This window comes from Gadus chalcogrammus, chromosome 15 (genome assembly GCF_026213295.1).
Source record: "Gadus chalcogrammus isolate NIFS_2021 chromosome 15, NIFS_Gcha_1.0, whole genome shotgun sequence".
NCBI classification, from domain to species: Eukaryota; Metazoa; Chordata; class Actinopteri; order Gadiformes; family Gadidae; genus Gadus; species Gadus chalcogrammus.
Genome location: NC_079426.1, coordinates 13,722,117 through 13,733,768, shown reverse-complemented (window position 1 = coordinate 13,733,768; position 11,652 = coordinate 13,722,117). Strand labels below are relative to the sequence as shown.

At 44.1% G+C, this 11,652-nt stretch overlaps 1 pseudogene; it reads left to right on the top strand.

Annotated features, from left to right (window-relative positions):
* Positions 1-2,486: 2,486 nt before the first annotated feature.
* LOC130405214 (ventral anterior homeobox 1-like) lies at positions 2,487-8,661 on the top strand (annotated as a pseudogene).
* Positions 8,662-11,652: the final 2,991 nt, after the last annotated feature.

The window sequence follows — 11,652 nt, the reverse complement described above, 5'->3', positions numbered from 1 at the left end:
CACACACACACACACACACATAGGCACAGACACACACACACACACACAGGCACAAACACACACACAGGCACACACACTCACACCACACATAGGCACACAGACACAGACACACCACACACACACACACTGGCACACACACACACAGGCACACACATACACACACAAGCACACACACATGCATACACACACACAGGCACACACACACACACACACACACACACACACACACACATACACACACACACAGCAACACACAAGCACACACACACACACACACATATGCACACACACACACACACACACACACACACACACACACACACACACACACACACACACACACACACACACACACACACACACACACACACACACATATACCCACACACACCAACCCACACACACACATATATACCCACACACATAGGCGCCCCCCCCCCCCACCCACACACACACACAGATATACCCACACACACAGGCACAGACACACACATATACCCACACACAGGCACACACACGATTGTTTGTTAATAGTCCAATTAGATAATTACCATCTTTCACTCCTTTCGCCCCTCTGTTTCCCATAAAGCAGTGAATGGCACTCTGAGAAGGGGTGGTGGTGGTGGGTGGTGGGCGGGGGGGCGGTGGTGGGGGGGGGAACCAGCCTTAAGAGGGATTCTAGCCGGCTAAGGTGACAAGGAGCACCCAGGACATGCATGTCCCCTTTAGCACAAGGCCACCGCTCTGAATTGAGTCTTTGCAGCCTAATCAATGGTCTTATTGGATTACGGCCTCCACTGTGTGGGGGGATATTGTTGCTCCGACAATGAGAGTAGCGCTCTGGAGTTGGTGGGTGGGGAGGAGAGTGTTTTAAAAAAAAAAGAAAGAGAAAAAAGGTGGGGGCCGCTCCGTGTGTGTGTGTGTGTGGGAGAGAGCGAGAGGGAGGGGGGAGAGAAGCAAGGCAGTCTTTGCTCACTAATGACAAGTTTTTTGTTCCCACTTTTGTGTCGTTTTTCAGACACGCAGGTTAAGATTATGAGCTGCGCTGAAAAGAGGAGGAGGAAAGGAGGAGGAGGAGGACGACGAAAGGAGGAGGAGGTGGAGGGAAAGAGGAGGAGAGGAAATGCGCGTGGATGTGTGTGGTGTGTGGGGGGATGGACTGGGTCCCATCCTGTTGGCTGTGTCCAGTGACGCAACGGGGAACCGGCAAAAGTTTAAAACCCAGTACCCGGTGAGGGTACGTCGTCCTCTGCCGACCCTGCTCCTCCGGGTCTGACGCCTTTCAACGGGGTTGGATTCACACGTCAATCGTCGGGCTTCTTATCTCCCTCTCCGTCTGTGTCTCTCCCCCTCTCTGTATCTCCCTCTCTCTCTCTCTCCCGCCATAGTGCAGTGGTGAGGCCACAGTGTCACAGATTCCCCGAGACGAGCCAAAGAAGGAAACGTGATCAAATCTGACCATGGCGATCAGGCGTGTGAGGTGGGTGGTGGAGGTGGTGGGGAAGGTTTAGGAGATGTGGGGGTGGAAGCGGTAGAAGAATGAAAACATGTCTGACCACGATGTATGGCCGAGAGGGCGGCTTCCAAAGGAACTTTTTTCTTCCGCTGTGGTCTGAACTGTGAGTCCATGTGATCGTGTGTTTGCGATTGTCTGTGTGTGTGTGTGTGTGCGCGTGTGCGTGCGTTTGTGCATGCACACAGGCGTTAGGGGTTTAGCAAAGGCTTGGCAGCAGCAACAATAGACCAATCATTTGTCTTGATTCCTCGGACGAAGAAGAGCAGCCAGCCAACTCATAGAGGAGGAGGAGGAGGAGGAGGACGGGGAGGGGGAGGAGGAGGAGGAGTGGGGAGAGGGGGGGGCGGGCCACGCAAGCCCCTCCATCAGGACTCACCCTGTTTTCCCCCCAAAACTATTTAGCGTATCCTTTCACGAGGACTACGCAGATCCAGAGGCAGCCAAATGACCGTAATCAATTGAGGCGGCCGGTGTGTGTCTGTGGCGCTGATGATGTGGAGGTCTGCGATCAGAGGGCTGGTGTCTGATGAGTGAAGGGGGGGCATCGCGGCGCTGCTGACTGTCCACAAGTCCATGGTCATTGGGCGAAAGGGAGTTCTGGTCACCAATAATAAGGACTCCACGGTGGCGGCAAGAGCCCGGACCACCATTAGCTAGCTGTCTGCAGCCCGCTCCGCGCCGCAGGTTTGAAACCCACACCAATCGCGACTCGGACTCGGACCCGCGCGGCGTCTCCCGGCCGTTCACAATCCCTCTCTCTCTTTCTTTCTTTTTTTTTCCTTTCTTTCTTTCTCACTCTTGCTCTTTCTCTCCCTCCATCTCTATTCTCTTTCTATCTCTTAACCACAAACCAAACCAAGCGAGGTAGAGGGGGACGAAGGAGCGGAACGTTTATTTTCTTTTAACCCCGGGAGAGGAGAAAGAAGAAGAAGAAGAAGAAGAAGAGGAGAGAATCAGGAGCCAGGGGAGTATGGAGGTGCGGTATGGGCAGGAGAAAGACACTATGGTGCTGAAGAGCGTCCTGAAGGAGGGGAAGGAGGGCAAGGAGACGACGGGAAGCCTCTCCAAGAGCCTCCTGAAGGAGCCGCAGGATTCCTTTTCTGGCTCCGGGACGGGGGAGAGCTGCGAAAACACCCGGGGGGGCACAGGAGACCCTGACTACTGCCGACGCATCTTGGTCCGAGGTGAGCACCGCCCCCGCTACCTCGCCGTTTGTCTCCGTGCTTCGGTTTCGGTTTTTTGATTTAGGATTCTTTTCTGTTTCATTGCCGTTTATTTTTTTTCTTTCCCGGAATCTTTTGTGTTTGCTGCGGAATTGGTTTGTTGTTGTTACCAGCACACACACCCACACTAAGATGCAGACGCAGGCACACACACACACACACACACACACACAGATTAGTCGCGGTAGTTATGTTGGACTCAGCAGGTTTTCGGCAGTTTGTTAAAGGACCGGGTTGGAGACTAATGTATTAAATGACTGAAATATTAGTTTTATTTTTTGCCCTTTGAATTTGTGTAGAACCAAACACTTAGTTTTGGCAAGAGATTTAGTTTTTGCATCAAAGTTGCTTTTTATGATAAAGTAGTTTATTCTTTTGTTTTTCCTCTCATGCTAAAGTTCATAAGGAAGAAAGAATTATACTTTTGATGCATGAGTTATTGTCGACAAATTTGTGTGTTATTGTCTTGTTTAACATATTCTGCATTTAGTGATGGTTCAAAAAGTTATTTAATCTTTCATCAATCTAAAAGTTTGAATAAATTGTTATTGTTAAATAGGAAATTAGTTGTTGTTGGCCTGAAGATTTTTGGTCATTTTAATCTATGAAATATTCAAAAGTATTTTAACTAGAATTGACTAGAATAGGGTTTTTAAAGGTTCTGCTTTTTATTTGGGAAATGTTAGCTTTAAGTTGGCTACTATGGACTACGGTAATATAATATGTTTTAGTATTACTTTCAATGGTTTGTCTGCTACATTTCAAAATACAAGTATGTGATTGTGATTCAATAAATTATATTCCAAGGAGTTACTACATAAACTATCAGAAGTAAAGAAAAGTATTTGGTTTTATTTTATACATAAGATATCGATTATATAAATTAATAAAATCGATTTTCAGTTTCATCAGCTTCTACATAAATTATGATGTAAATATTATCATTGATGTATATTTAGTTAAATTATCTTCATTAAATGTGATGGGCAATACAATTATATTAATATTATATTGATGCAGCAACCAGACCGATGGAATACAAAATCTTCAAGTTTATTATTTATGCATAAAGAAGAGCATGACCAATCATGTTTTGTTGTTTTAGCGTATTGTCTTTTTACGATTGGTATAATTGAGTCATTTAAAAAAATAGATATAATAATAACTGTATAGTGCTATGCATTTATTAATAATCAATCGACATTCTATAAAAAAAATTCGATACAGAAACACAAAACCTTTATTTTTTGGTGGAGAAATATTTATGGTCTCTTTATTGTATACTTTCCCATTTACCTTCATTCTAATCTAATTCATCTCTATGTAAAAACTATTGGGCAGCTTTCGTCATTATTATTGGTGAAATAATTGTTAATAATTTGCTATAAATTTTGACCACTATTGAATGTGGGAACTATGAATTTCCCACAAATAATGACAAAATATCCAAATAACAATTACAATTAATATTGTGTACTTCAAATATAATATGTGATATGATAATGAATCTTTATTAAATATTGTGAGAAATTCCGACGCTAACAATAATAAAAAAATTATATCAGCAATAATATTAAGAAGCAGCAACAATAACAATATTATATATGTGACTTTAGAATACAATAATTACAATTCGGAATTGTTGAACTGACTATCTAGCTGTAAACACATCCAATACGATTCAAATTGCTTTACTTTGAACCACCTTCTACCATGCTCTGTTCCATCATAACTCACATCTCTCTCTCTCTTTCTCACCCTCTCTCCCTCTCTCCCTGCCTCTGCAGATGCAAAGGGCTCCATCAGGGAGATCATCCTGCCCAAAGGGCTGGACCTGGACCGGCCCAAGCGCACACGGACCTCCTTCACGGCGGAGCAGCTCTACCGGCTGGAGATGGAGTTCCAGCGGTGCCAGTACGTGGTGGGCCGCGAGCGTACCGAGCTGGCCCGCCAGCTCAACCTGTCTGAGACCCAGGTAGGGCCGCTGACCAACAAGATAACACACACCCAAACCAGTATGGCTCAGGGCCCCCTCATCAACCATCATCGAGCCACAAATTATGACATTTTTTGAACTTCATATTATACTATTAACATTTAGCATCATGGTTAATACTGTAGTGACAAAGGAACTAATAACAGAATATCCTAATTTAGCATAATTCTTAATACTTTAATGGCATAGAAAACCAATATTATGCTTCATTATTAATAGTGTTGCGGCCTAGGAACTAATATTATACTAGTATCATTAATTATATTGTCATGACCCAGAGGTATTTATTATTATTTATTTATTTTAAATAATTTCCCTCTGGGATTATTAAAGTATTTATCTATCTATCTATCTATCTATCTATTTGAAATCAAATAAGATGAGTTATATTGGACAGCCACAATCAACATTTAAATCACAGATTCTATAAATATAAATATTTTACATTGTGATTATTTTAAAAAATCATAACAAGTACCCCCTGGAACCTGTACCCCTGGTTGTGAATCACACACAGCCCACACAGAGAGAGAGAGAGAGAGAGGGAGAGGAGAGAGAGAGAGAGTGGGAGGGAGGGAGGGAGGGAGGGGGGGGGGGAGCTGACATCTCCTTCCTGCCAGCCAAACCCCTTGATGTAAAGTCACAACAATAGACTCAGGAAATCTTATAGATAGATAGAGAGATACTTTATTATTTCATAAACATAAATATAGAATATGTTATATAGAATATTTAATTGAAAATACTAATATATGTATAAATAAATTAAATCACATTTGTGTATGTGTATATATATGTATATATGTATACATGTTTGTGGGAGGAAGAGTTCGGCTTTCTAGTATTACAGATCTATTTAAATCTATTTGAATATATATATATATATTTACTTAAATACGAGCCCCAGGCAGTTTAAGAAGACTGAGCAAATTATCTCTGCTCATTAGCCTTATGATCCATAGACACTTTTACTCACCTCATAATAGTGCGAATTATGAAGGTATTATTATTGCTAATCATACTAATCATGTGTAGCGGCCACATCACTGTCACTAGAAGGTCACACGACACGACCTCCGAGGGTGAACAGTGTGTTCACTCTGTGAAACACACAAAAACACACAGAGTGAGACACACACTGAGACACACTCACTCACTCACACACGCACAAACACACACACACACACACAGACACAGACACACACTGCGTTAGCCTGTGAAACACACAAAAACACACAGTGACACACACACACACACACACACACACACACACACACACACACACACACACACACACACACACACACACACACACACACACACACACACACACACACACACACACACACACACACACACACACTGCGTTAGCCTGCGTGGTTGGGCTGCGGTATTGAGAAGACATTGTTTCAACATCTGGGTTCAATTGATTAATGGCCAATGGCCTCTCCAACATGAATCCATGTCAACAGGGATCAAATCCCTGGTCCTCCCGTGTGTCTTTTGTCATAAGAAAGCCCAGCTAGGTTTCCCTTAGGGAGGGCTGTGGCCCATGTTGAGCTGCCTGGTTCAGTCTGTCCTTATCCGATCAGCTGCTTGTGTAACAGCAAAACATAGACCTTTTCACATACAGGTTATGAACTATTTTGTGTGCTTTCAAAATCCATTACAAAGACCAATGAGCAAAACCCTTTTTTGGGCTCTGAAAATAAATCCAAAGAAATTTTATTCTGAAGGATATTTGTTCAGCTGTTAATGGTGTGTGGAAGCGAATATGTGTTAAATACATCTTCTTCCAAATCTTGCTGAATGCTGCATTTGCTTGATTGAAGCATCGTTTTTATAACATGAACACCTTAATGGCTGCCAGTATTTTCCTTTCACAACACACCTTAGAAACAATTAAATTAATTCACAATAGCGGTGATTTCGATTTTTATGAAAAGCACAGAAAACCCCTGAGCCTGTCTTTTGCCACCCTTTAGACGAGACAATGGTGTTTGGATTTTCCTGCAATGTGTGACTGCCATTGGGACTGAAGTGGTTCTTAAGGACACATTGGTGAAATTAACATCATTGTTTCCGGGGCCCTCACGCTGGCTTACATTAAGAGATGACTTCCATTTGCTCAAGTATGTAAACCTCGTAATCTGTGTCTCCGCAACTGGCCCCTACTCCCCCCCCCCCCCCCCACAACCATCAGTCGACCTCTAAATGGAGAGGGGGGGTGGGGGTGAATTCTTCCTTTGCAGGAAGAATTCACCCCATGATTCACCCCGTTGCCTCCCAGCAATGTTGGGCTGGCCAGAGAAGACAGGTGGAAAGAAACGCTTGAATCAACTGTTTGTTGTTGGAGAATTAAGCATGCGGTTGTAAGACAAGATTTAAATCTAAATGTATATGATTGGATAAAGGTTCCGGTGCGGGGCGGTGGGATGATTGGTGATTGGTGATGCACTGTAATTATGGGCCTGATTCAGCCAATCAGATTTGATTGCAGGAGATCTTTCTTTTTTTTTTGCGCCACCTCTTTCACGCGGCTGTGGGACTTGTATAAATAAGCAGGGCTCGTTTATGGAATTTCTGAAATGACAACGATGGGTGACGTTTAAAGAAACACAAATGAGTTTATCGACCAAGCAGCTTTGGATGTCGACTGGTGACTAATCGTTGTTGTAAGATCAATGAGAAATGGTCTCTACTCTACTGTTTTAAATATTGGTTTACTGTGTGTGTTTGCGCGGTGTGTGTCTGTGGTGTGTGTGTGGGTTGGTTGTTGTACGAAAAGCTGTGAGAAGTAGTTTCACAGAGGAGCTCTAACCTTTTGTTCAATCAAGGCTTGTTATCATTACCTGTGTATGTGTGTGGGTGTATGTGTTTTTTGTGTGTGTGTGTGTGTGTGTGTGTGTTTGTTTTTGTGCCTGCATGCGGTTCCTCTTGCTCACAATAAATATCCGGAACAGGGTTGCATAATCCATTTGGAAGTGAACCTAACAGTTTCTGTCCAAGCATCTAAGAGCTTTGAAGATGTCCTCAAATAAAATCATGATAATAATTGAACCAAAATACCTTGATATCGCTAATCTCGTAATGACTTATTTACTTATTTTTACGTAATTTCGTTGTCCCTGCACAAAAGATATGTGGGCGTTGATAATAGTTATCAATTCATTCATACAAGTACAAAAGTTCATGCATAAAAGATGGCAAAATAGTTGCTACTAATATCAAAATACAAGGAAAATCGAAATTGAAGCACAATAGATCAATCAATACATTTTAAATGATAATGTTGCGTGCGCCTCTCTGGTCTAAGTCGTGTGCCTTCCTCATGTTTCTCCTCAAGGTGAAGGTATGGTTCCAGAACCGGCGCACCAAGCAGAAGAAGGACCAGGGCAAGGACTCAGAGCTGCGGTCGGTGGTGTCGGAGACGGCCGCCACCTGCAGCGTGCTGCGGCTGCTGGAGCACGGCCGGCTGCTCACCCCCCCGGGGCTCCCGGGCCTGATGCCCCACTGCGGAGGCCCCGGCGGCGGCGGCGGCGGAGGTTCCCTGGGGGCGGCGCTCAGGGGCCCCTCCCTCAGCGGCAACGGGGGCCTCCTGGGCGGGGGTGGAGGAGGCCTGGGAGGAGGCGGGGGAGCGCGCGGGCCGCCGGCGGGAGCCCCCCGTTGCCCGTGGTCAGCAGCTCGGGTACGGTGGGGGGGGCGGCGGTGGGGGGGGCGCGTCCAACACGGGCTTTTCAGCTTCCCCATGCCCTCGCTGCTGGGAGGCGTGGCCGGACGCATCGCCGGCAGCCCGCTCGCCATGGCCGGCTCGCTGGCGGGAAACCTGCAGGAACTGTCGGCGCGCTACCTGAGCCTACGATCGGCGTTCGAGCCGTACTCGCGGACCATGGCAAGGAGGCCTGGACAAGCAGCTCCTGGAATGATCCGTGCAGCTGGACATGGACCTCAGTGTTTGGGTTGTTATGGGTGGAGTTTTGTGGGTTTTGTTTGTATGTTTGTTTGGTTCCATCCCTCCCCTCCTCCCCTGCCGAAGGTTCTCTGGTGTTTGGATTTGCGATTGCTGTAGTTCTTTTGATTGCTATTCTCTCCTTTGACCTGTGGTTGTCTATAGCGTCATTGGTGTAATCCACCTGCACATCTGGCAGGCACGTCCATGAAGGAGAAAAACCATCCAAGGCCCCATCCAGATCTGACACACGAAAAAGGTTTTGCACACATATCTTTACCCGGCAAAAGGACATTTTGTACAAATGGTTAGAAAGACGGTGAGGTAAAGGACCTCAGACCCAGCTCCTCTCTTAGTTTTCCCCGCTGTGATAGAAAAACCAAAAGTACAATTGTAAGGAGGCAGACGAGGGTCTCGATCACCACACAGAGCTTCGAAGTGCAGCTTAGGACTGAAGTGGAGGGTGAAGCGGAACGATTTTCTGTTTTCTGTATTACAACTCGCTTGTGTTTGGTAGCGTTGGGTTACCAGCGCTTCACACACGAAAGTCTGAAAGAAAGCTGCGATCTCGGCCCTGGCGGACAGCCCGTGTTCCTCCACCACGGCCACCCCTCTGTAGTTCACAGAGAGGGAAGGCTGCGAGGCCACGGGAGCCCCAAGACTTAACAAGCTGTGAATGCATTTCCTCTAGGAGCAGAAGATGTCCCTCTGGTCCTCCGCAGTGGACCAGGAGCTCGACTGCAGAACACGAACCGCAACAAACACAATTTATGTCATGCAGAAACTAATGGTATGTGATTGTTCAGTTGTTTGTTGTTTTCTAAATGCTTGAGTGATAATTTCCCCAGAGATTTTTTTTTTTTCTCCTTGGCAGTCTTGAATTTTGTGACACTCATTGTCTTTAAAGATGCAGTATTTGACACTGTTTTTGTCGTGGATTTTGATACCAGAGTGAGTTGACATTGTTTGTCGTACAGTTTTTACTCCCTCGCGGGTTTTGAACGCTACAGAGGTTTGGATTCAAAGAGCATCAGGATGAAGATAAGAAGCTTTAATACCTGATTGCATAATTAGGACAACGTCTTAACCCTTCTAACCAGCGAGAGAGATTTAAAGACAGACGCATGAAGAGACTCTAATGGAATTATTGTCGTATAAAACATACTAAAAATAGAAATGTACCTTAAATTTGTTATTTTAATTGTAAATTATATTCAGTTATGTAATTAAATAGATTATTAGTATATCTGAGTAATAACGAAGGAATGTATGAATGTATTGAAAAGAGTGGACGAGCCAATCCAAGCTCTTGGTGCTGTGGTTGTGACATACGTTGAATTTAGTGGAAAGTGCGGTACAATGTGCATATATATGATGTCTATGCAACAGACAAAGCCATGAACGTGTCTGTGTTTTTTCATTTTATTACTTACATGTCTCTATATTGATCATTTTATGATAAAATCATTTACACCTACTGCACACAAAATGGCCTTAAAGTGTTTCTATGAATACAACACTTTCTGCGGAATTACCATATTTAGTTTCCAGGTTATTATCCCCCCGATAGAGGCGTGCAAACGGTCACATAGTGGATTGGCAATTCGTATCCTTCATCCAAGTAGAAATCGATTCAAAAAGGTGTACGTTGGTGAATGTGGATTTGAGAGATACTGGAGACATATTAGCTTGCATTTTAATGCATTTTCCAACGTGATTTTAAAGCATTAAAATAATCAAATGGGTATTTGTAGTTTCTGTCTTATAAATGGCAGGGGGGGTGGAATTGACGATCTGATAAAAATTAATGATTTTGATATAAAAGACACAAATGAAAAGAAACTCACTCAAGGTTTAAAGTTCAATGGAATACAAGATAGGTATAAATAATGGGTACATCAATCAGCTTCTTATGGATGAAACGAGAAAGAAAGGAAAACAACTTTAATTGGCAACACAGCTCCTCCTGCACCATCGATGGCCTGAGAGTGATGGCCAACGGTATCGACAGAATGGATGTAAAGTGTGAATAAGCGTTAGCTCAAATATCACATAAAGGCAGGGTGAATAGCTGGTGGATGGCTCAGAAATGAATGGGCATGGAAACATTTAATTTGGTCTTTACAGCGCTCCCAGGGTTGCGTATTAATGACTAATGATGCACTAAATTCGTAACGACAATAATAATGCTTATAGGCCTATAGAGGCTATAATGCCTGTGCATTATTACCAATATTATTTATTCGGGTAGGTGTATATAGCTCTTGATCTAGCTGTGTCTACTGCTATTATTATATTTTTTTACTATTATCCTCGGGTTACTATGGTAATCAGTGCGTACTTTTTAATTTGACCTTCATGCAGACTTGTAACTAGACCAAAGATTCAGTCTGTCCATGTTAAGTAGGCCTAGCCTATGCACCCGAGCAGTCGTTCGCACTTCAGCACCTTGATCTTGGTATAAAGAGACTCCATCTGAAGCAGTGGATCTCCCTGGAAAAAAAACAAATGGTGGACCACTCTTAAAGAAGATCAAGAGCGTTTTTTTCTGTTTGCATAGGTTATGCCATTGTAAGACGGTGTAGTCGAGTAGGTTGCGTGCATATCCTGCCACAGTTTCAGACCACACGACCAATCTGGCATCGAAGCCAAGGATTCAGGAAGTAGGTGAAAGGACGCGTTCCGATCCCTGCGCCATCCCGGTGGGTTTGGTATATTCCGGAGCCAGAGTCGGTCTATGTGGTGACAGTCATACATAATCAATTCAGCTGGAAACACAACGCACTGTAGTCTTTGTCTGAACATAATTCTCATTATAAATCAAAGTAACCACCATGTGGCAAAACACCAAAAGCATTTAACAAGTAAGTGACAAAAAGATCAGATGAGGAACTTGCTCAGAAACAAACTGACTTACAACCTTATCCTCCCCAATCCTCTCATACATCCTCTCTCCTTTCATTTTCCC